The sequence below is a fragment of the Ahaetulla prasina genome, chromosome 1, assembly GCF_028640845.1.
Source record: "Ahaetulla prasina isolate Xishuangbanna chromosome 1, ASM2864084v1, whole genome shotgun sequence".
Taxonomy (NCBI): domain Eukaryota; kingdom Metazoa; phylum Chordata; class Lepidosauria; order Squamata; family Colubridae; genus Ahaetulla; species Ahaetulla prasina.
The window spans coordinates 305219314-305245878 of record NC_080539.1 but is presented as its reverse complement, the minus strand read 5'-3'; the positions used below and the strand labels follow the sequence as shown (position 1 = coordinate 305245878).

The following is a 26565-nucleotide window of genomic DNA, read 5'->3' as shown; positions in this document are numbered from 1 at the left end:
TCTCCAACAAACTGAAAAGAACAGTACTTTTGGAGTGAGCTCTGTTATTCAGGTACGTTTGTGATTATCCACGATGACCAGGAAATAGGTCTCAATGAATTCAGGAGCATTTTCTGCAGATTATACATGTACAGGTTTCTCCTGGATGTCATTCTTTGCTTTTCGAATAGCTCTCCTTGGAACTTATATCTGTTTTTTATTTTTCATTGTGACTTTTTACTGTGATCAGTGGGCGAATGAGTGCTGAAGAAAGACTAAATATGTAAACTGTCATCTTTGAGTTACTGCAAAACAGTAAATGCTTTTGAAAATATAATTGTAAAATTGTTTTTCCGAATGATTTAGCACTTGGCGACAATTAGACCTAACAATCGTGATGTCTTATCCCAGAACACACCCTGCTAAATTTTGGGATTGTGTATGTGTATTATAGGTAGTTACAACCACAATTGAGCCCAAAATTCCTGTTTTTAAGTGAGACGTTTGTTAAGTGAGTTTTGTTGACATTTTACAACATTTCTTGCCACAGTTGTTATGTGAACCACGGAAGTTCTTACGTTAGAAACATGGCCGTTAAGTGAATCTGGCCTCGCTGTTGAATTTGCTTGCCAGAAGGTCGCAAAAGGTGGTCACGTGACTCTTATGACACTGCAACCGTCATAAATATGAGTCAGTTGCCAAGCATCTGAATTTTGATCACGTGACCGTGGAGACGCTCCAGTGGTTCTAAGTGTGAAAAAAGATCATAAGTCACTTTTTCCAGTGCCTGTTTTTTGAATAGTCACTAAATCAGGGGTGTCCAAACTTGGTCCCTTTAAGACTTGTGGACTTCAACTCCCAGAGTTCCTCAGCCAGCTTTGCTGGCTGAGGGACTCTGGGAGTTGAAGTCCACAAGTCTTAAAGGGACCAAGTTTGGACACCCCTGCACTAAATGAACTGTTGTAAGTTGAGGACTACCTGTACTTCAATTTTCATACACGACGGGAAAAAGTTAATACTTCTGCTTCCGATTTGTACAATAACCATTCCTCGTTTCATGTGAATACTGGAAACTATGGTTTGTACAAACTATCCTTATCGAATTAGAAACTTGCTTTGAAATATTGAATTGTTAATTATGGTTTGTGCAAGGGCAAACCCATTGGTGTATTTGGATGAAACAGGAAACCACTGAAGCTTCATTTCTCTTTCCTTCCCCCTCCGTCCCCCAATAGGTCAGACCTGTGCATGTTCACCATCTTTCCAAAAATGCTTTTGAATCCAGATAGCCATTTGAAATTGTTTTATTTAATCACAAGTTTCAATAGGATACTTTTAGTGACATCAAGAGGTCTCAGATTATCTTCCCTGGTCTATAGTAATTCAGAGGTATCTTCTTTGCATTGCAGAAAACCTTATTGAGTTCTGCTCTTAAACATTCATAATGGCTAAAACCAGTCTCTTTCCATTTTTCCTACTTACGAAAGAAAACAGTTTCTATTTTTCTGGGAACAAATCTGCAACATGTTAAATACAGCAATCTAAATAGTGGATCTGTAACACCAAGCTACTGATAAAACCTGATTTGAAACCTTCCCCTTTTATTTGTGCACTTCTAATGATTGTTTGAAAAGGAGAGTATTTGTATGAGGAAACAACTTCTCAGCATGTAAATTAGCTGTTTTGCTTACCGGAGTCCTTGGTTTTGCCATCCCCCTCCCTGAGTATTGTATGGGGTGAATAGCTTCACTTCGTTTTCTATTCATAATGAGCCATTGCTTCATGATCTATTCTAGCACAATCTTGACTGTCGTTCAAAGTCACTTACTAATTTTGGAAGGCAACACTTCTCTCTCTATTTCAATGCTCTGATTCTATTCAGTGGATTGCTGGCCCTATTGGGAGAAGCCAGGAAATCGCCCAGTTTTCTGCTTTACACAAAGCAACTGCTGTGGGTGAATTATGCTGCATCTGTAATTAATATGGCCAATACAGTACTGTGGATTATTTGGTGGAATCGCAAGGCTAGCTCCCACTAATAGTGTGCCAGGAGTCAACTATAGTCATAATGTGCAGCTTCCTTGCCGTATTTCTCCATTTTCTAAAGCACTGAATGAATATATGTAATAGGAAACAAAGGAATTAGAATCAGTCCAATTGGCAATTAATTTTAATAGTTATTCAATATGCTTTCTTTACTTTGTCCCAGTCTTGCCTTTTGTGCAGTATATGTATTGTGCTTTTGTATATATTTATAGATTTGTATATGTGCACATATAAACATATGTATACTAGCATATTATATGCATATAGTAAGTTAGGTAGGGTGAGTTCCCATTACTTGCCCCAGTTCCTGCCCACAAGGCATGCAAATGAGACTAGATAAATGTGTACCACTTTTGTGGGAAGATAATAGCATTTCATAGGGATGCGGTAGCTCAGTGGCTAAGACGCTGAGCTTGTCGATTGAAAGGTTGGCAGTTCAGCAGTTCGAATCCCTAGTGCCGGGTATGGAGTGAGCTCCCGTTACTTGTCCCAGCTTCTGCCAACCTAGCAGTTAGAAAGCACCTAAAAATGCAAGTAGAAAAATAGGGACCACTTTTAGTGGGAAGGTAACAGTGTTCCGTGCGCCTTTATTATTTATTTATTTATTATTTATTTATTAATTTAATCTCCCGAAGGACTCAGAGAGGTTTACAGCCAAATAAAAACAAATATCACAAAAATTAAACATATTAAGAAACTAATTCGATCAGGCCAAAACAGACTAAAACTACAGTAAAAACCCCATTACAACTACATTAAGCTAGCCCTGCGCGATGAAACAAAAAAGTCTTTAGCTCACGTCGAAAGGTCTGGAGGTCAGGGAGTTGACATATCCCCGGAGGCAGTTCATTCCAGAGGGCAGGAGCCCCCACAGAGAAGGCCCTCACCCTGGGGGTTGCCAGTCGACATTGTTTGACTGACGGCTCCCTGAGGAGACCCTCCCTATGGGAGCACACGGGTCGATGGGAGGCTATTGGTAGCAGCAGGCGGTCCCGTAAATAACCCGGTCCTATGCCATGGAGCGCTTTAAAGATGGTAACCAACACCTTGAATTGCACCCGGAAGACCATTGGAAGCCAGTGCAGCTTGCGCAGGAGAGGTGTTACATGGGAGCCTCGAGTCGCTCCCTCTATTACCCGCGCAGCCGCATTCTGGACCAGATGGAGCCTCCGGGTGCTCTTCAAGGGGAGCCCCATGTAAAGAGCATTACAATAGTCCAGGCGGGAAGTGACGAGGGCGTGAGTAACCGTGCATAGGGAATCCCGGTATAGGAAGGGACGCAACTGGCGTATCAGGAGAACCTGATAAAAAGCTCCCCTGGTGACGGCCGTCATATGCTCTTCTAAAGACAGCCGTACATCCAGGAGGACGCCTAGATTGTGAACCCTCTCCATGGGGTCAATGACTTGCCCCCAACAGTCAGCATACCGGCCACATGACCACGGAGACATCTTCGGACAGGACTGGCTCTTCGTCTTTGAAACGGAGATGAGCACTGCCCCCTAAAGTTGGGAATGACTAGTACATATGTGTGACCTTTACCACATATAACATATATAAAGGTGGTATTAAGGTACCACCTTTACCTTAATAGCATTCCAGGTTCCTTGGCATATCATCCTGTGGGCCACATGACCATGGAAATATCTTTGGACAATGCTGGCTCCCTTAGCTAAGAAACTGAGATGAGCACTGCCCTCAGAGTCAGACATGACTGGACAGGAGAAACATTTACCTTTAGTAAATTAGGAGCAAGCAATCACTAAGAGTGGTTTCATCCTTTTAAAGAGTGGATTCAATGCTAGATTGAGAAAGTGGGCATCATCTGTTCTAATAACTTCACCCCTTCCTTTTGGAAGGGTTCAGTTTGAGAGGAGCTTTCTTTCGGATAAATACGGTAGATGTCCTTATTCATCCCTACCAGTTTCTGTAAAGATGAGGAGGTGTTTTCTGCATAATTAGTCAGGGAACTGGTTGCTGTTAAAAGGATTTTTTTTTAATTTTGTAGATGGCAATACAGAGCTGTCTGCTTGCAATATGTTCCCATTGTCAATTCAAGAAAATTAAATTATTCTGCCACACTGATGCTGTTGCCAAAGGGTGTGTTGTTATTTGCTACAGAGTGGCAAATTAAGTGGCATCTCCTGGCTTTGATTCCTTCTCCTCCCACAGATATCATCAGTCACCTATTAATTGCCCTACAAAAGGGTGGGTAGGTGGTGAGTTTATACTGAGGACTAGACTTATGGGTTTAGCCATTCAGCTGGGACCAAAACAGCAGATCTTCTGAGTTTGGGAGGGTCTTCTGTTGCTGAGCAAGAGAGGCTCTCCTATGTTTTGTGTAACCCTCCTCAATCTGGCAGATTAATGCTGGGCTTGCTTCCGTTGTGAAGGGTGGCAAAACAGGAGAGGCTGCCCTGCTTCGTTATGGGAATTGGCTGAGAGGATAGCCAGGTAACCATCTATCCTTGTTTCTCCTGCTATTGTCTCAGCCCTGGCAGCAAATCCCCAGGCTGAGGGGGCTGCCAGAAAAAGGAACAAGGGACTTTCCATCACTTGTTAGCAAGCTAAAAGGTCCTGGTGGCACTGCATGCTGAAGTAGGAGAGAATTCCACTTTGCCACACCAAGGCCTATCAGCTGTTTTGGGGGCTATTTTAAAACATCGATTTAGTGGTCTTCTGAAGTAGAAGTAAACCCCAGATCGAAATCACCGTTCAAAAAAAGGAACAGTAACTGGGAAGCAGGGGTGGGGTTTTGTCCTATAGTGAGTGGCAAATAAGGAAAGCTGGCTGTCTCCAGGTTTACCCCTTGTATCTGCTTTCATTTGTCAACTGTTAGGGTTGATCCAAGTTTCTAAGCTAGGAATTGGATGGGAAACTTGGCAACTATGAACCCTGATTGAAAGAACCAGGTTCTCCAGTTACTCCTAGCCCATAGGGAAAGGACCATATTATCCTGTCCCCAAAGCAGAATGGCCCCAAGAAATAGTGCCCAAGGATTGGAGAGGAGAAGGAATCCCACCGTAGGTTAAATTGACTAGCAGCTGCAAGGCTATCCCACCTGACAGGACATCTGTATGTGACACTCATGAAGCATGTCATATTCCACTCATGACAAAGCTACTTTGGTTTTTTGCCTGCTTAAAGAGAGGATCCTACTTTAATCCTAGAAAAGCTAAGGAGAACTCAAGTTCTAAAAAAGGGCCGGTTTAGCTCACGCTGGTAAAGCCTGTTATTAAGAACACAGTAGCCTGCAATTACTGCAGGTTCGAGCCCGGCCCAAGGTTGACTCAGCCTTCCATCCTTTATAAGGTAGGTAAAATGAGGACCCAGATTGTTGGGGGGGCAATAAGTTGACTTTGTAAAAGTATACAAATAGAATGAGACTATTGCCTTATACACTGTAAGCCGCCCTGAGTCTTCGGAGAAGGGCGGGGTATAAATGTAAACAAAAAAAAAAAAAAGTTTGAGTTGGGGATGAGATGAAGCCAACACGGTAAAGATGTGTCAGGAAAGAAAAGAGGTGGCTGGTACATTTATTTATTAAAGAAATATATTTATCCACCCAACTTATATGTAGATGACTCTAGGAGGTTTACATTTAAAAATACACTAAAAAATCATAAAATCCCCCGCCCCATGTGAGCAACAACACAATCAAATCAATACTTGATCGGCTCCGTCTCCATTTGTTATCCCCGGCCTACTAACAAAAGCGACAGGGTGGGGTCCAACCATACCTCAGAGGGAGTTATACTCCATAGAGAATACTCCACTCCACAGCTACTGTATACTCCACCATGAGAAGGCCCCTTTTTAGGATCCTACTAAATATACATTCCTAATTGCTGGGACCTGTAACATACCCTGCCTTTCCGTTCTGGTGGTCTGGGTAATTGTAATGGGGTGAAGGAGCCCTTCAAATAGCCTGACCCAAGCTATGAAGGTCTTCAAAGTGAAATCCAATGCCTTGAATTGTACCTGGAACCAGATCAGCAGCTAGTGTAGGGATGACATATGCAAGTCTAGGTTTATGCAAAATTGATTGAGCTGCTGCATTCTGAACCAACTGAATTTTCTGGATATTGTTCAGGGGCAGCCCCATGTAGAGTGTATTACAATAGTCCAGACAAGTGGTGATGGAAGCATGGGTGAGGGTGAGACAGGTACATTGTTCCAGAAATGGGTGTAACTAGTGCACAACTCATAGTTGTGTAAAGACCCTCCTGGCCATGACTGCTACCTGCTCCTCAACTAGAAGTTGCAAATACAGGAGAACCCACAGATTATGTATCAATCAGGTCAGTCTGAGAGTTGCAACCCCATGCATGACCAAAGATGGTAATTCTCCAAAAATCAAAGAGCCCCTAATCCAGAGCCAGGTTTTAGCCTGTTGCTCCCCATCCAGACCTCCAGCCACCGAGAGAAGGAAGGTGTAGCATCACTTGACTCACCATGGGCAGAGGTGTACAGCTAAGGATCATCAGCATACTAGTGATATCTCATCCATGGTGATGGATGATTTCTCCCAGTGGGAGAAATATGTAAAAATACATTCAGTATGTAGTTGAGGAACAGAGAAAGTCCTAATCCTTGAGGAATCCTGCAAAACAGGAGATGGTTATCAGTTCTCTCAGCCATGATCAACAACATCTGAGAATGATTTTGGGAGAAGGAAGTGAACCAGGACAACACAGTGCACAGTGTGCACGCACACGCACACACACACACACGCACACGCATGTGCGCAAACACACACACACTCCTGGAAGGATAACTGTGGTTGATGGTATCAAAAGCTGCTGAGAGATCAAGTAGAGTGAGAATTGACATGCTACCTCTGTCTTGCTTCCACCACAGATAATCAAAAATGAGAACCAATATTGTTTCCATTCCATATCTGGACCCTTATTGAAAGGGTCCAGAATATAATCCGTTTCATCCACCTCTGTTTGTGCCATCGTTATGCTCATGTTGGAAGCCTCTGAATATGCATTTTCTGTTTGCCTGACATCCTGGAACAGCTTGGCTATTTTGGCATTAAGAGGGATTTAAATACTCCAGGAAAACAAATGAGATTTATTTGTAAGAGCTGGCAAAGGCTTGTGGCAATTGTTTCCAAGCTAAACAGAATTTATTTATTTTTCCCTTTTTCTTTAGCTTGATTTCCAACATAAATATATACTTAGGAAGAAACGTCATGATTGATTTATAAGTTATGACTCGGTAAGTACTGTACGGATTGCTTTAAAATGACCATCCTTGAAAGTGTCATATATGGAAAGTTGAAAATCCATTATTTAGGGAACAACTTGTTTAACAAAGAAGGTTCTTGGCTTTCTTGCCAAATACCATATGTCTTTATTATTCAACTGAATTGTTCTTTGATATGAAGAGGATGATTACATGCAGTTATACTATTTCTTTTTTAAAAAGAATTGTGAAAGCCTGCTTATATCAGACCGTATGACTCACAGAGTCCAATTCCCTTTCTTCCCTTAATATATTCCCAGATAATAGATAACTGAACTGTAGAAGAAAGGGAATTACAATTGGGTAGTACCTTAGTGATATTACTGAGATCCCTTTTCCAAGGTGGATAATTAGCTCCCTTGGGGCCACAATTACTCCTCGTTTCCCTACAAGGCCTTGTAATTTCTACAAGTAGTCATCAATTTACAACAGTTCATTTAGTGACCATTCAGAGTTACAACATCACTGAAAAAAAGTGACTTATGACCATTTTTCACTATTATACCATTGCAACATCCTCATGGGCATGTAATTTACATTCAGATGCTTGACAACTGGTTCATACTTATGACGGTTACAGTGTCCCAGGGTCATGTAATCACCTTTTGTAACCTTCTGACCAGCAAAGTCAATGGGGAAGCCAGATTCACTTAACAAACCTGTTACTAATTTAACAATTGCAATGATTCACTTAACAAATGTGTCAAGAACAGTCATAAAATGGGACAAAACTCACTTAACAAATTTCTCACTTAACAACATAAATTGTGGGTTCAGTTGTCATAAGTAGAGGACTACCTGTACTCTTTAGCTAACAGAACATCAGGTTGAAAGACAAGTTCCACATGAATACGTTAAATTCAGCTGATTTATTGCTAAAAATGTATGGACAGGAGTCTTTTCAACTAAGGGTCAGCACCTGGTTGGATCAACAGTACCTAGGGGAGTTGGACTTACTGTAGCTTTCGGAGTATAAGACGCACCTTAGTTTTTGGGGAGGAAGGTAAGAAAAAAAGCTGATTGGAGGGTGGATCAGCCTCCTGGAATACCCCCAATCAGCTGTTCCCAGAGGTGATTTTTAGTAACAGGTTTGTTGGTTGTGAGTTCTGCGCCTTGCTTTTTTTTCTGCCTCTGAAAACCTCCGAAACAGCATCAGAAAAAAAGCCTCTGAAGCTCTGTTTGGAGGTTTTTCTTCTGAAGCTTCATTTCTGATACTTTTTTCAGCCTCTGAAACCTCTGTTTGAGAAGCTGGACAGGGCTACATTCGGAGTATAAGACGCAACCAGATTTTCACCCTCTTTTTTGGGGGAAAAGATGCATCTTATACTCCGAAAAATATGGTAGTTCACTTGTGACTACATAAAGATTCTAGGCTGATCCCTATTTTAACGCCATCCCCAGGTTCTGCCATTCCTTCTCTTACACAGAATAATAAAATAACAAATAGAAGGATCGGAGATCTTCTAGTTCAGTCTGCTTCCCAACACAGCAATGTGACTTTTCTGGCTTATTACACTGGAAATGCTTTTGACTATCAAGTTAGGACTTGTGCTGCTTATGTTTAGTCTTCATTATTTTGCTTGTAGTCAAAACTTTTCAGTGATGTGCTATAATGTAGTCAAAACTTTTCAGTCCATCAGAAGCATATTATTACAAATTCCATGGATTTAAGAAAACATGTTGAGCGATTAACAACTTTGTGCTGTAGATGTGTGCAAGTTCTGACTTCATTGTAACTGACATAAAAACCAGTGCTTCAAAATGGAACAAAGCCTTTCCTATCCTGCAAAAGCTTAGCATTCAGTGAATTCTATAAAAACTGGTCTTTCTCAGCCATGTCTGGCTGGGCAATTCTGGGAGTTGAAGTCCACACATCTTAAAGTTGTCAATGTTGAGAAACACTGCTCTAAATGCTCTTTGGTACCCTTTATACTATACATGGTCTAAATCTTACACTCTGTCTGTCAGCTGAGCCAGAGAAAGAACAAGATTATTTCCTGTCAATACTATCTGCCATTAATAATCTATGTGAATAGAAATTAATCATAGAAAATAATGTAATATTTTCAGTGCAAAAATAGTACCATTTTTTAGAATAGAATAGAATAGAATAGAATAGAATAGAATAGAATAGAATAGAATAGAATAGAATAGAATAGAATAGAATAGAATTTTTTATTGGCCAAGTGTGATTGGACACACAAGGAATTTGTCTTGGTGCATATGCTCTCAGTGTACGTAAAAGAAAAGATACGTTCATCAAGGTACAACATTTACAACACAAATGATGGTCAATATATCAATATAAATCATAAGGATTGCCAGCAACAAAGTTATAGTCATACAGTCATAAGTGGAAAGAGATTGGTGATGGGAACGATGAGAAGATTAATAGTAGTGCAGATTTAGTAAATAGTTTGACAATGTTGAGGGAATTATTTTTTTTAGCAGAGTGATGGCCTTCGGGGGAAAACTGTTCTTGTGTCTAGTTGTTCTGGTGTGCAGTGCTCTATAGCGTCATTTTGAGGGTAGGAGTTGAAACAGTTTATGTCCTGGATGTGAGGGATCTGTAAATATTTTCACGGCCCTCTTCTTGATTCATGCAGTATACAGGTCTTCAATGGAAGGCAAGTTGGTAGCAATTATTTATTCTGCAGTTCTAATTATCCTCTGAAGTCTGTGTCTTTCTTGTTGGGTTGCAGAACTGAACCAGACAGTTATAGAGGTGCAAATGACAGATTCAATAATTCCTCTGTAGAACTGATCAGCAGCTCCTTGGGCAGTTTGAGCTTCCTGAATTGGCGCAGAAAGAACATTCTTTGTTGTCCTTTTTTGATGATGTTTTTGATGTTAGCTGTCCATTTAGATCTTGCGATATGATAGAACCTAGAAATTTAAAGGTTTCTACTGTTGATATTGTGTTGTCTAGTATTGTGAGAGGTGGAAGTATGGAAGGGTTTCTCCTAAAGTCTACCACCATTTCTACGGTTTTGAGCGTGTTCAGTTCCAGATTTTTTTGGTTGCACCACAAGGCTAGTCGTTCGACCTCTCGTCTATATGCGGATTCGTCATTGTCTCGAATGAGACCAATCACTGTTGTGTCATCTGCGAACTTCAGTAGCTTGACAGATGGATCATTGGAGATGCAGTCATTGGTATACAGAGAGAAGAGAAGTGGAGAGAGTACACAGCCTTGGGGGGGCCCTGTGCTAATTGTACAGGTATTTGATGTGATCTTGCTTAGCTTCACCTGCTGCTTCCTGTTTATTAGGAAGCTTGTGATCCACTTACAAGTCTGTTCCGGTACCTGTAGCTGGTTTAGCTTAGTTAGAAGAATGCTGAACTAAAGTCTACAAAGAGGACCCTTGCATAGGTCTTTGGAGACTCAAGATATTGTAGGATGTAGTGCAGAGCCATATTAACAGCATCATCTGTTGATCTATTTGGTCGGTATGCAAATTGCAAGGGGTCTAACAGCGGATCCGTGATGGTTTTATATACATTTGTGCTGAGAAGATATTACAGCTGAGCAAAGCTATGAAGAAAGGATTTTAAAAAGGAGCAGAAGGGTGAAACTGTGCTGTTGGTCCTAAGGTTAGGGTGAAATATATATATATATTTCATAAATTCATTCATAAATATATAATATATATTCATTTACTCTTTCTTTTTGAATGGTATTTTGTTTGTTTAGGGACTTCTTCTTTTTTTGACATCCACTGTTTTATCTCAATATTTTTCTCTAGCATGGTTTGATGGTGGCTTAACATGTTATATAAACCCAAATATAATCAGTAAATTGTGAAATCCAGCTGGGTGGCTTTGGGTCAGCCATTCTCTCTCAGCCTAATCCACCTCTCAGGGTTGTTGTTGTGGGGAAAATAGGAGGAGAAAGAAGTATTAGGTATGTTCGCCCCCTTGCCATATTTTTTGGACTATAAGACGCTCCGGACTAGAAGACACACATTAGCTTTAGAGGAGGAAAACAAGAAAAAAAATCTGCCTCTGCCTCCGCCACCCATTTGCTGCCGCTTGTTTGCCGTGGCCCATTTGCCACCAATCGGTGGCGGCAATAGGTGGCGGCGATCCCCGCTGCATAGAACAGCTGATCGTCACTGCACCAACCCCCCTCTCCCCACTGCAATATTTGCTCTATAAGATGCACAGACATTTCCACCCACTTTGGGGGACTGGAAAGTGCGTCTTATAGTCCAAAAAATATGGTATTTGTAAAAATAATAAAGGTGGGATACAAGTAAGTAAGTAAATGAATGAATGAAGTGAATGAATGAATGAATGAATGAATGAATGAATGAAATAAAATAGTTGTGATGTGTAAATGACCTAACTTATTTCAGCCAAATTTTATATTGCTGTTACGAGACTGAATCTGTGTTCAGTACTTGAAAAATGTTTGGACTACAATTTTAAGAAACAAAAACATTGCATTTATAAAATGAATTATCACTGGACAGAAGTATTTTTAATTATATGATATAAAAACATAATGCACACACACTTAGCCATGGCCGAATGCTTAATGAGAGGGGTGCTTATAATAGCATTGGGAATCCTCTATCTGCATTCATATTTTACTTGTGTGATATTTGAGTGATAGATTGCTTCAGTCAGGTTTCCTTTGTTAGCAAAGTCTTTGGTGGCACTGTCAAGGATCACTCAGAGGTTACTTGGTGGTTTCTAAAGGCTGTCTTACAAAGGTTTGCAAAGTTCACAAAGTGTGTGGCTTTATGTGTTATCAGGGAGTCATAACAGTCACCTAGCGATTGCATGCTGGCAAGTGCTTAGTTTCTATTGATAAGATTTGGTTATAATGTCAATTCATTATATGTGCATTAGTATGTAGTATGCTGCATGTATTTCCTTATTAGATACTCTATAATTCTTTATAATTCTTAATAGAACTAGAGATACCCTTTACATAATTTAACATTCTTAGTACCTCCTTAAAGACCAAGAGCTCACTGGATCAAAGTGCTAAAATTCAGCCAGTGTGGTTTGGTTATTTATTACATTTGTATGCCTCTAAGTTGTATCATACTAGATCTGGGGAGACTCAGAAACCTATTACCTCAGTCTTCCTCAAAGGATTACTGCTGTGGGAATTAAAAGAAAGGTGCCTAGCCAAAAAAAGAAAAAGAAAGAAAGAAAGCAGGATCTAACTGTGTCAGAGTAGAGGAGTAATATATTGGAATAGGTGCTTATAGGTAAAAGTAAAGAGACACTATAGTAACACAGTCATATCTCTGAAACACAGCATGGATGTAACTAAGTAGGATAATCACTTGAATAATCCTGAAAATAGGAGGAAATAACTGATGAATAAATTAAATTGTAGAGACTTGTAGAGGCCCTGCCTTTTGTATGCATATTGTGTAAAGTATGTGTGTGTGCGCGCGCACAGGCCTAGACATATATATTTATATACATATACATATGTTGATTCTGCCCAAGTCATCCTAAAATCCCTTTACTATTTCCATATCTGATTAGTAAACATATTTTATAGGTTAAAAAATGCCTTTATACACTAAGTATGTATTAGCAAAATACCTCAGCTCTTTGGAGTATAAGGAGATCCAATAATAAACAGTTCGAACAAAATATTAATAGTAAATAATATTTAGTAATAATAAAAAATATTCTTTTGAAGATAAATAGCTTCACCCTTGTGGGGTATTCCAGGTAAGGATCTATTAAAAAATGGGCTGAATATTTGTGTTGACAATTCAGAAATAGGCACGAATTGCTTTCCTGCTTAAATGAAAAAAAGCCCATATTTCCAGTTTTTCAGTTTTATAATGCTCACTTTAAGGCTTCCCTTATGACATTCTGCTTCTTCAAACTTTGCTGCTTCGCGAGAAGCTTCAGCTCTTACCTGCATTTTGGTATGACTAAATCTCCCTTTGATACAGTGCTTAGAGAGATCTGTATGATGACAGTGTGAAAGTGCTGAGGTATTAAGCAAAGTAATTGCTGAAGGATGTGGTTTTTCCTGTAGGTAAACACCACTCCCTATTAGATAACGTATACCGCTGACTTACATTCTTATAGAGCTGGGCTTCTATTTGTAAAAACACCCATCTATCACTTACTATATTGAAAGTATAATGCTATTAAGTTCATAATCTTTCATGGAGTGTTACTGAAATGAAGGGGATTTAAGGTGAAAGGTGAGATACAGAGTTTGGCTTTCAAAAAAAAAATAGAAAGGCAAGTAGAATAAGTGTCCTGTTCCTGCCTGTTCATTCTGGTCCCTGTTCTGACATTTCAAGATTTAATTCAGCCTTTCAAACACTCTAAGCCTTTTTCTGATAATTAATGATTCAGAACATATAATCCTCTATGACAGCATTATCTGTTGTTTAAAGTTATGAAAGCTATGGAAGGGCTGAGCTGAAGTAACCTATTTGATTTGCTGAAAATCACTGACGTTTTTCCACGCAGAGAAAAAAAAAAGGACTTCTTCCTTCTACTTTGTTGTTTGTATTTCTGCACGTGTATTTGAGCTCCATGTTTGTATTTTAAGAAACTTCTATCAATAATTAGCTCATAATTATCTTCCTACATTGCTCGTACCGGTAAAGCTCTCTCACATATTTCCCCCCCCGTTTCTATTCCTGTCAATTATACTGTTGTGTTACTTTTATTGTGTACAAAATATACTTGTCCTCTTTTGGTTTAATGTTTATGTTAATTTGGAAGGTTAAAGGTTTCAGGATGAAAATGAGATGCTGAACCACCAAAGATTTGGAATACATGAAAAATCTGAACTTCCTATGATCGCTAAAAGAATAGTTTTACTTTCATAGGAAAACTCAGTCATAGTCTGTGGTGGGTTGCTACTGGTTCACCCTGGATCAGGCAAATCGGTAGCAGCGGCGGCGGGAGGCTCCGCCCACCCACCCGGATGCTTCTGCACATGCGCAGAAGCATTGCGCTCATGAGCATGCCCACGCCCACGAGCAAACCATGAGCGACAGGATTTGCAACCCACTACTGGTCATAGTTAATATAAAATCATGGATTGACAAGCTGTGCTCACCCTCTACCTTGATCTGTATTGCTATAGAAGCAGGGGTGTCAAACTGACGGCCTGTGGGCTGGCTGCATCACATGCAGGCCACGCCCATCCCAGTTCCACAAAGGCAAATAACTTCACAATAATAACGTCACGATACATCACATGGTGTCATGTGACGCAATCGAGTTTGACATCTGTGCTATAGAGGAAAGATTGACCAATATGTGGTCAGCCTTCCATCCTTTATAAGGTAGGTAAAATGAGGACCCAGATTGTTGGGGGCAATAAAAGTTGACTTTGTATATAATATACAAATGGATGAAGACTATTGCTTAACACAGTATAAGCCACCCTGAGTCTTCGGAGAAGAGCGGGATAAATTCAAATTCAATTTTTTTAAAAAAAAAAACTAATTCACTGTTTGAAAACTGCTTTTTCTTAGATCTTCATTCTATTATATCATTTTTTCTTCCTAATGTTTGCTATCATTCTCTTTTATTTTTTGCTACGTTTCAGTATTCTTTTTCTGCATAATAAGAACAATCATTTGATAGAAATATTAAGACAAGCATTATTATGGATATATGTAGCTGTCTGACTATGTGATCAATTAGATGTTTGGATTAGTTTCAGCTCTAACTAAGCTGCACCACTTCTGTATAGGTAGTTCAGCAATTGATTTGGTCTATCTGTTCCATTGAATAATTCACCCATAAGGCAATATGTGTAATCAGACTTGATTTTCTGGGTTAGATAGTTCTGAAGATCTGCAAGAAAAAGTCCTTTGGCGAAGAAATCTCTCCATTCCCCATCATCCAGTCAGAGCTGAAGCTTCTTGGATAAGAAGCGAAATGTCTTCAAAGAAAAGCCAGGAAGTCCAGTTGCCTCTTGAAAAAACACCTTTGGAACACCTATGACCTGGATGACTGAGACTCTCCATAGACCTTTGGTGAAGAAGGCTGTGTGACATACTGATGACACCTAAACAGTTGTTAGTCTTGTTAGGAAACCATTCAAATGTAATTGGAAACTAGGGCCAATTTACACCAACCTAGGGCCCAAAAGCTAGAAATGATAGAAGTTATACTCTCAGCACATATGGAGGCCAATATACTGGAATCATTTTTGTGGAAGTTAAGAAATAGATAAAAAAATATAATTTGTTTAGGACTGGATCCAGTGCATAAAATATTTTTTTCTTTATCCTCCCAGTATTAATTTGCTGCTATTTTAAGATAATAGCTTTGCAGGGCTTGTATTCTATGATCAGATATGTAGTTTGCCGACATGCTTTACGGTTTAAGGTTATAGCTCAATTAATGTAATCAATTAGTGTATTGACTAGTCTGTCCCTGAATTTTCAATACTCTCTGTGAAAGCCTTTAGTTCATTCCTATCCTACCATAGCATCAATACAAAGATCAGAGTTTCTACTGATGTTGTGTCTTTTATATTATGTATATGAGTAATAATGTGCATGATTTATCCCATTATGTGGTTGACTAATGAGACTTAATAGGTAACCCAGCAGTTTCCTGCAATTCATATCCCATGGAAGTCCAGAGGCATGTTAATGTAGTTTCTCTCCAACGAGTAATTAGTTATGCCTTGTTTTTAATGTTTATTGTTTGAGCCATCCTTTTCTTCTGCTATATTAGACATACTGCAGGACATCTGCAATTAAATTTTCCAAATTAAAGAAAGGAAGTAGCTGAACTGGATTTGATACAGTAGAATAAACAAAACATGTGAGAGAAATTATATTTGGAATATGAATGAATGGTTAACTATGGGCTGTTATTATCTTGGGTGTTTCAGGATCTGCCCTTCTCTGCAGCTGTCTCTTCCTCCTTCTCCCATTGATAAATATCATAGATCTTACACCTCACATATGATTTTCTTCTTAACAAAGGTGTTAGTAAACAAAGACCAGCATTGCATAGTGCCTATGGAAGGAGCTTGGCGTGTCCTCTGTTTTTATGCTTCCTTAACCAGTTTAACTTCATTACATGCTGTGATCCATTGCCATTGCTCTTCTAGCAGGCAATCCCAGGAGAGAGCTGTGTTTTCAAATAAATTACAAAGATATTCAAGGTGGAGAGGACAAAACAGATTCAGCTTTGTATGCTCAGAGTATACTTATCCTTAGCCTGTTGACATTTATAAAGTGATAAAATTTCAGTGTTTACCCCCTGTGATGAATATGTTGATAGGTCATATGCTTAGAGAATAACCATCTTGGGGTGATTCTGGTTTCTATACTCAAGACATGGCTAAAGGTTATCGCTGCTGTTTTCTGACAGCTCAGCAGGTGCATCCTCTGCAGGGTTCTCGTTTCCTGTTTATATCAGAGGACAGGCTGAGTTTAACTGCCAGGGAGATGAGATATTTGTTGATAAAAAAGGAAAGATGGCAAGATCTTCACCATCCCAGATTTCCCCTTTGTGAAATGCCTTGCAATGCATTTCAGGGCACGGTAGCATGAAAAATAATTAGCTTTGTAAAATATACATAGTCACTATAAGCATTTCCCCATTTCCTCTATTGCTTTTGTTTTTTGTCATTGCCAAATGTTGCTGTCTTCATTGTGTGCGTACGGTACACATCTCAGCAGAGTGATTGGTTGAGGGCTCCAGTTTTGTTGCTGTCCCTTTTCAGCGTGTCACTAGTTGGTGAGAAAGTGCTGGGATCACAGCCCTGCAGCGGAAATGGGACGGTAGTGCCCTATCCATAATTTCTAAGCTACTTCCTCTGCCCCTTTTCCTATATTTATTTATTTATTTATTTATTTATTAATCGTATTTATATACCGCCCTATCTCCCGAAGGACTCAGGGCGGTTCACAGGCATTTAAAAACATATAAATATAAATACAGAATAAAAACAATTAAGAAACTTATTTGAAAGCCCGTTAATTAAAATATACAAATAAAACCCAATTAAAACCCATGAATTTAAAACCTAGCTCAGTCCTGCACAATTAAATAAATATGTTTTAAGCCCGCGGCGGAAGGTCCGAAGGTCCGGAAGCTGGCGGAGTCCGGGGGGAAGTTCGTTCCAAAGGGTGGGAGCCCCCACAGAGAAGGCCCTTGCCCTGGGCGTCGCCAGACGACATTGCCTTGCTGACGGCACCCTGAGGAGACCCTCTCTGTGAGAGCGCACGGGTCGGTGAGAGGTATTCGGTAGCAGTAGGCGGTCCCGTAAGTAACCCGGCCCAATGCCATGGAGCGCTTTAAAGGTGGTCACCAAGACCTTGAAGCGCACCGAAGGCCACAGGTAGCCAGTGCAGTCTGCGCAGGATGGGTGTTATCACGGGAGCCACGAGGGCTCCATCTATCACCAGCGCAGCGCGTTCTGGACTAACTGCAGCCTCCGGATGCCCTTCAAGGGAGCCCCATGTAGAGAGCATTGCAGTAATCCAGGCGAGACGTCACGAGTGCGTGGTGACCGTGCATAGGGCATCCCGGTCCAGAAAGGCGCAACTGGCGTACCAGGCGAACCTGGTAGAACGCTCTCCTGGAGACGGCCGTCAAATGGTCTTCTAGAGACAGCCGCTCATCCAGGAGGACGCCTAAGTTGCGGACCCTTTCCATCGGGGCCAATGACTCGCCACCGATGGTCAGCCGGATTAAGCTGACTGTACCGGGATGCCGCATCCACAACCACTCTGTCTTGGCGGGATTGAGCTTGAGCCTGTTTCTCCCCATCCAGACCCGTCGGCCTCCAGACACCGGGACAGCACTTGATAACCGTTGGGGTGGTCCGGTGTGAAAAAATACAGCTGGGTGTCATCCGCATACAGCTGATACTTCACACGAAACCACTGATGATCTCACCCAGCGGCTTCATGTAGATGTTAAACAGGAGGCGAGAATCGACCCCTGCGGCACCCCACAAGTGAGGCGCCTCGGAGTCGACCTCTGCCCCCCTGTCAACACCGACTGCGACGGTCGGAGAGATAGGAGGAGAACCACCGATAAACGGTGCCTCCCACTCCCAATCCCTCCAACCGGCGCAGCAGGATACCATGGTCGATGGTATCGAAAGCCGCTGAGAGGTCTAATAGGACCAGGGCAGAGGAGCAACCCCTATCCCTGGCCCTCCAGAGATCATCCACCAACGCGACCAAAGCCGTCTCCGTGCTGTAACCGGGCCGGAAACCGGACTGGAACGGGTCTAGATAGACAGTTTCATCCAGGTGCAAGGGAAACTGATATGCCACCATACTCTCTACAACCTTCGCCGCAAAGCGAAGGTTGGAGACCGGACGATAGTTACCTAAAACAGCCGGGTCCAGGGAAGGCTTCTTAAGGAGGGGCCTCACCACCGCCTCTTTCAAGGCGGCCGGGAAGACACCCTCCACCAAAGAAGCGGTCGTAATCGCCTGGAGCCAGCCTCGTGTGACCTCCCGAGTGGCCAGCACCAGCCAGGAGGGGCACGGGTCCAGTAAACATGTGGTGGCATTCAGCCTACCCAGCAACCTGTCCATGTCCTCAGGAGCCACAGGGTCAAACTCATCCCAAACAATATCGCCAAGACCACCCTCGAACATCTCACCCGCATCACCGCAATCTTGGTCCAACCCATCCCGAAGCTGAACGATTTTATCGTATAGATAACCGTTAAACTCCTCAGCACGCCCCTGCAACGGGTCATCCCGCTCCCCCTGATGTAGGAGGGAGCGGGTCACCCGAAACAGGGCGGCTGGGCGGTTATCTGCCGATGCAATGAGGGAGGAGGCGAGCTACGCCGCTTCCTCAATGCCACTAGGTAAGTCCTAGTATAGGACTTCACTAGTGTCCGATCAGCTTCGAGCGGCTGAACCTCCAGGAACTCTCTAGGCGCCTTCTCCGCGCTCATCCTCTCAGCTCCTCGGAGAACCAAGGAGCCGGTTGGGACCCGCGCCGGGTCAGAGGCCGCAAAGGCACGACACGGTCTAAGGCCCCGCCGCCCGCTCCCAGGCCGCCACAAGTTCCTCAGCCGAGCCGTGAGCCAGACCTCAGGAAATGGCCCAAGCTCCGTCCGGAACCCATCAGGGTCCATCAGGCGCCTGGGCGGAACCAACGTGTCGGCTCCGCCTCCCTGCGGTGGTGAATGGCGGTCAGAAAGTCTAGCGAAGAAGAGAGTGATCTGACCATGACAAAGGTTCGATGACTATTTCCTTTAAGTCCAGATCTCTCAACCACTGTCCAGAGAGAAAATCAGGTCCAGAGTGCCACCCCAATGTGAGTAGGGCCATCAACTACTTGGGTCAGATCCAAGGCCGTCATGGAAGCCGTGAACTCCCGAGCTGCCGTCGATGATGAGCCGGAAGATGGCAAGTTAAAGTCCCCATGACTAAAAGTCTGGGGTCTCAACTGCCACCCCAGCCAGCATCTCCAGGAGCTCGGGCAGGGCAGCTGTCACGCAGCAAGGAGCCAGGTACGTGATCAGCAAGCCCATCTGACACCCACGACCCCATCTCACAAAGAGGGATTCGCACCCGCAATCTGAGGTACAGTGGTCTCCCTCGGCTCTAGACTCTCTAATCACAACCGCCACCCCCACCCCTACCCTGGGCCTCGGCTGATGGAATGAGGACCCAGATTGTTGGGGGGGCAATAAGTTGACTTTGTAAATATATACAAATAGAATGAGACTATTGCCCTATACATTGTAAGCCGCCCTGAGTCTTCGGAGAAGGGCGGGGTATAAATGTAAACAAAAAAAAAAAAATATTATTGTTGGTCATCCTTGGCTCTTTTTTGTCAGTAACAAGCTGTAACTTGTACAACCAATTTGACTTGTTTAAGGACACGTGTTGCAATGTTTCCCTAAACTTGCATGTTCAGGTTTAGAGTCAGGAGCAGTTTATCCTGCAGTGAACCTGGGAAGTTTAATACGATACATATCTTGAGGATTCAATTAAGCTTGCAGCAAATTAAATCCCAAATCTAAACAAAGCAATGCTATAAACCTTATAATTAAAATGGCAAGTGTAACCTTGAAAGTGAACCATAGGCTACTGAATTTGTGTGGCATAGTATTATTATATGGTGTAATTTGCTAACTGAGTTCCAATTCCATAATCAACTTACAACAATTTGTTTAGTGATCGTTTGAAGTTACAACACACTGGAAAAAGTGATTTATGACCATTTTTCACACTTACGACTGTTGCAGCATCCCCATGGTCACAGGATCAGAATTTGGACTCTTGGCAACTGACTCTTATTTATGGTGGCAGCAGTGTCCCAGGATCATGTGATCACCAGCCTTAACCAATCTTGAAAAAGCAAAGTTGGCCCTGCTTAATACTTTTTTTTTTTTTTGTTTACATTTATACCCCGCCCTTCTCCGAAGACTCAGGGCGGCTTACAGTGTATAAGGCAATAGTCTCATTCTATTTGTATATTTTTACAAAGTCAACTTATTGCCCCCCCAACAATCTGGGTCCTCATTTTACCTACCTTATAAAGGATGGAAGGCTGAGTCAACCTTGGGCCGGGCTCGAACCTGCAATAATTGCAGGCTTCGGTGTTCTTAATAACAGGCTATTACCAGCCTGAGCTAACCGGCCCTGAACTATGGGATGGGGAGCTAACAGGAAAGCCCTGAACTATATACTATATTAGAAAAATTGTTAAAAGGAGGTAATGACTAACCACTTATGCATTTATTGCCAAAAAAGAACTTGGATATGTCTATGTAATCAGCAGAGGTTAATTTCCAATCAAGGGAAATCTTATTAATTTTTTCCATTTAACAGAATAACAGACTTGGAAGAGATTTTGGAGGTCTTCTAGTCCTACCTCCTGCTCAAGCAGGAAACTGTTTCAGACAAATGGTTGTCCAGTCTTTTCTTAAAAACCTCCAGTGTTGGAGCGCCCACAACTTCTAGAGGCAACTTGTTCCACTGATTAATTGTTCTAATCATCAAGAAATTTCTCCTTAGTTTTAGGTTGGTTCTCTCCTTAGTTCTTGATGGCTAATCAAGTAAAAAGTGACTGACCCGCTTTTTTCAACTTTTTCATGCTATTTGTTGTGGATCTGTATACTTTGCTGTGCTTTGCTAGAAGAGTGAGAGCTTGTTACTATCAGTAGGGGATGTTGTTCTTAAGTATGTGGAAGAGAAAAAGGCGAGGTGATTTAATGAAGAACGGTTCTCTTAGATTCAGATCCTCTTCTCACACAATTCACCTGAATGTATGTGAATGCGGTTGTTGTATCATGTTAGGGCTTGCTTGTTCTGGGGCTGTTCCTGCTCTTATCTCATCCTACCAAGAAAAATTTCACTGATAACAGGTGAGTCATATTTAAATTGGGTAGGAGAGACTATTTACCTTGGAGCAAATGCTTCCTGGATAAGATAATATTGAAGGGACTTAAGAAATGTTTTTCACCCAAGTACTTTTTTTCTCCTTCCTAGTGGTTTCCCACAAGTGCAGGTCTGTTTTTTTCAGATGACCTGAGCGTTGCTCCATTGGTTTTGACTGACTGGCTTGTCACCCAAGTCTGACATTTGAACTGAGAAAGAGTGACTGGAACATAGTCACCGAGCCAGCTTTCATGCCTGAAGCGGGACTAGAACTTGAAGCTACAGGAACCTTGGGGACAAGTGATCATGCAATATTGGAATTCAACATTATGCAAGCACAAGTAGTAGAAAAAAGTCAAACTAGAGTCTTGGACTTTAAGAGAGCTAATTTTAATAAGCTTAGAGAGAGCTTAGGAAGGATTCCATGTATGAGAATCCTCAAGGGGAAGATAACTCAAGAAGCTTGGGAAATTTTGAAAAGTGAGATTATAAAAGCCCAGTCTAGCACAATACCAATGAAGAAGAAAATAGCAGCTCTCAAAAGAAACCAGCATGGCTGCATAAAGAACTCTCTGAAAAATTGAAAGAAAAAAAGATAAGTATAAAATGTGGAAAGAGGGGTAACTAACTAAGGCAGTATATCAGCAAATAGTCCTAGCCTGTAAAGATGAAGGGAGGGAACCTAAGCCTCACAATGAACAAAAGTTTGTGACAAAAGTAAAAAAATAACCCCCCCCCAAAAAAAAGCTTCTTCCAACATGTTAAAAACAAGAAAAAAGTCAAGGAAACAGTTGGTCCATTACTTGGAGAAAGTGGCAAGAAGGTGACAGATATGAAACTGGAAGTGGGTTTTTCTTCAGAGGGATCTGCAGTAGAGTTATAGTCCAGTACATTTATTCAGAAAGGAAGAAGCCTTACAAACTAATAGGCTATCCCCCTCCACCCATGTTGCTAAAATTATATTATTTTCCTCTTGACATCACTGCATACAGTTTGTATGGGACATTGTACCTGTATGGCTTCCATTCAAAGAAGAATCCTGAATTATCCTTTCTGGGTGAAGAGCATGAACAATGGCATCCTTGAGTTCTTCCTCCTATGGACATGAATATAGATATACCGAAGGGAGTGTCCTTATCTGAAGGATGCTGGCAAAGAGATGCCTTATAAGAAGTGCTCACATAATAAGTATGCCATCTTTCGAAACAACTGAAAATTGCATGTAAAACAAGATAGACAAAGACGTCAGAGGTTAATTGGAACTGCAGAAAATATAATTGCTACCAACCTGCCTTCCATTGAGAACCTGTATACTGCACGAATAAAAAAGAGGGCTGTGAAAATATTTACAGACCACTCACATCCTGGACATAAACTGTTCAACTCCTACCCTCAAACGATGCTATAGAGCACTGCACATCAGAACAACTAGACACAAGAACAGTTTTTTCCCAAATGCCATCACTCTGCTAAACAAATAATTCCCTCAACACTGTCAAACTATTTACTAAGTCTGCACTACTATTAATCTTCTCATCGTTCCCATCACCAATCTCTTTCCACTTATAACTGTATGACTGTAACTTTGTTGCTTGTATCCTTACGATTTATATTGATATTGTTTCCTGATTGCTTATTTGTACCCTATGACTATCATTAAGTGTTGTACCTTATGATTCTTGATGAATGTATCTTTTCTTTTATGTACACTGAGAGCATATGCACCAAGACAAATTCCTTGTGTGTCCAATCACACTTGGCTAATAAAAAATTCTATTCTATTCTAAATGTGATTGTTTTGATCTTAGGGTGCAATATACCTTTTCCAACCAATAAATATTTCAATAAAAGAAAGATAAGCTTTTTTTCCTTTGTAGTGAAGTGTCCTGTTTTAACTTAGCTGTCAACATTTAACATGCTGCCTCTTTTGTGCCAACACCCAGTTTTGTGCATCAGAGGCACAGTCCACGTTATGTATCTTAGGTTCTCATTGCCTGCTGTAATCACACATACAAACCCTATAAGTAAATAAGTACATGGACCCATAAAAAGATCATGTGTTTTTCTGCTTATGAGTAGGCCACTGGGAATTGCCTGTGTTTAGCAAGTCTGAGATCCCTAAAAGTGGTAGCATTGTTAGGAAAAACATCAGTAAAACTGAATTAAATGGCCCTGAATCTTACTTATTAGCTGTATGGTTTCCAGTACTGTATGTAAACATAGTACATAGTAGTATTTTCGAAATGAATGGTGCTTTGAAGTCCTTTCTCTGATTCTTTAAAAAAAAGTATGACATTTGAATAAATCTGCAAAAGCAAATGGTGAATACAGGGAACTATGAGAACGTGATAAGAAATTGTATATAGATCTGGGAAACCAGATAATCAAATCTTATCATACTAATATATTTCTGTAAGGTATTGGTTTTGTACAAACAGTATGCTAAACAAAATCAGTTGATCTCCTAGCAGCTGAATTTTCACAATGATTAGAATTAAGCTTGCATAAGATTTGTTTTTTTTGTGTGTGGTAGTTTTGCATGATATTACACCCAGCCTATTTGATTAATTTATAGTTCACTGTATTATGCATTCCCAGAATGTGGATTAATTGAGTCATCAAGTTATATCATAACCTAATTGTGTAGTCAGCGACCTGACTCTCTTAATGATGGGTCTTTTCTATGCTAACAGAACTGTGGCAGAATGGAAGCGTTAGACATGGCCTGCCATCTTAACCTCCTAGAATGAAAGTGTTTCAAAAGAGAGGGAGTCACATGAAAGGGGGAGGGGTGGAGTTGAAATGGACTAAGAAGCTGACAAGAAGAAGTTGAGAGTTGAAATTGTAGAAAGGAAAAGAAGAAAAAGGAGGCTACTGATCGCATATGAAATTAGGCAGTCTCAGGTTGCTGAGGAGGTCCAAAGAGGAATTGACATGGGTGTCATTATACAAGGAAGATCCCACAGCAAGGGATTTCACAATATAATATAACACATATAGACTTCACAGAAGATAATGTTGAAAAAGCCCTTTGCAACCTGAAACCATCATTATCTATTGGACCAGATGGACTATGTGCATACTTTTTTAAAAAAACTTTCAATTAATATAGCTGAACCCCTAAGCATAATCTTTAATAAAGCTTTCACAACTAGTTCCCTTCCAAAACTCTGGTCTCTAGCCACAGTCATCCCTATCTTCAAAAAAGGAGATCCCAGCCTAGTTGAAAATTACAGACCTATCTCTCTATGTTGTGTCTCATGCAAAGTAATGGAATCTATCATAAACCAATCCATTACACTCCACCTCGAAACAAACAACCTTTTCTCTAATAAACAATTTGGTTTCAGAAAAAAATTGTCTTGTAACTTACAACTCCTCCACTGCAAAAACATATGGACTACCAACCTTGATCAAGGAAAAGCAATAGATGCAATCTACACAGACTTCTGCAAAGCTTTTGACTCAGTAGTACATGATAAACTTCTCCTCAAACTAAACTTCTACGGCATTTCGGGACCTCTTCACAATTAGATAAATGCCTTCCTGTGAAACAGACAACAAGTGGTCAAAATTGGCAACGCTATATCTAATCCTGTTCCTGTCAAAAGTGGTGTTCCCCAAGGTAGTGTTCTTGGACCAACGCTCTTCATACTATACATAAATGATCTCTGTGACCCCATCTCAAGTTATTGTGTTCTCTTTGCTGACGATGTCAAACTATTTAATACCACTATCAATACTTCTACCCTTCAAGAAGACCTCGACTTAGTTTCCGATTGGTCTAAAACTTGGCAACTCCAAATCTCTACCAGCAAATGCTCAGTCTTACATATTGGAAAAAAGAATCCTATCAACAAGTACAAACTTGATGATCATTACCTTACTGACGACCCTCACCCTGTCAAAGATCTTGGAGTTTTCATATCAAATGACCTAAATGCCAAAGCCCACTGCAACTACATAGCAAAAAAGGCTCTAAGAGTTGTAAACCTAATTTTACGCAGCTTCTTTTCCAAAAACTCTACACTACTAACTAAAGCATACAAAACATTTGCCAGACCTATTCTTGAATACAGCTCATCTGTCTGGAACCCATACCACATCTCTGACATTAATACAATCGAACGTGTCCAGAAATATTTTACTAGAAGAGTTCTTCGCTCCTCCGAAAACAACAAAATACCTTATACCACCAGGCTAGAAATCCTGGGACTAGAAAACTTAAAACTCCGCCGACTTCGACATGACCTGTGTTTAACACACAAAATCATCTACTGCAATATCCTTCCTGTAAAAGACTACTTCAGCTTCAATCGCAATAATACAAGAGCAAACAATAGATTTAAACTTAATGTCAACCGCTTCAAACTTGATTGCAGAAAATATGACTTCTGTAACAGAGTTGTTAATGCTTGGAACTCATTACCTGACTCCATAGTCTCTATTCAAAATCCCAAAATCTTCAACCAAAAACTGACTACTATTGACCTCACCCCATTCCTAAGAGGACTATAAGGGGCGTGCATTAGAGCACAAAAGTGCCTACCGTTCCTGTCCTATTTTTCCCTTCATTATATCAAATTAACATAGCTGTTGCATACTTTTACTTATATATACATATTTTTCTTTCATGATGTGTTGTTTTTATTTATGACAATGTTTGTGTATACTGTTGTGACAAAAATAAAGAAATAAAAAAAAGTCTAGTCGGTGAAATATGCAGAAAGAAAAAAAAATACATAAGAAAGATAATCCCTGTGTTGTTAGATGTAAAAAAGTTGTCCGCTATGTTTTTTCTGGAGATTTTAATTAACTCTATTGGGAATTTAATAGCAGCCTGCATTCTAGACTAGGCACACAGCTTCTTTAACAAAAACAGTAAGGTAGCTGACAGAAAGGTAATTATTCTTTGGAATGATTATAGAGCAATTAAGTCATAAAATAA

The 26565-nt window shown here is 40.9% G+C and overlaps 1 protein-coding gene and 1 long non-coding RNA gene across 2 annotated transcripts in view; one reads left to right on the top strand and one right to left on the bottom strand.

The window, feature by feature from the left end:
- Positions 1 to 26565, top strand: part of ITPKA (inositol-trisphosphate 3-kinase A) — a 69764-nt gene that overhangs the window by 23657 nt on the left and 19542 nt on the right. The gene's annotated exons all lie outside the window — the stretch shown is intronic.
- On the bottom strand, positions 1937 to 26489 carry LOC131187615 (uncharacterized). The gene is made up of 3 exons (XR_009152587.1): positions 22629 to 26489; positions 6480 to 6628; positions 1937 to 2547 (listed from the first exon to the last, which is right to left on the bottom strand). It is a non-coding gene; the product is annotated as an uncharacterized LOC131187615 (long non-coding RNA).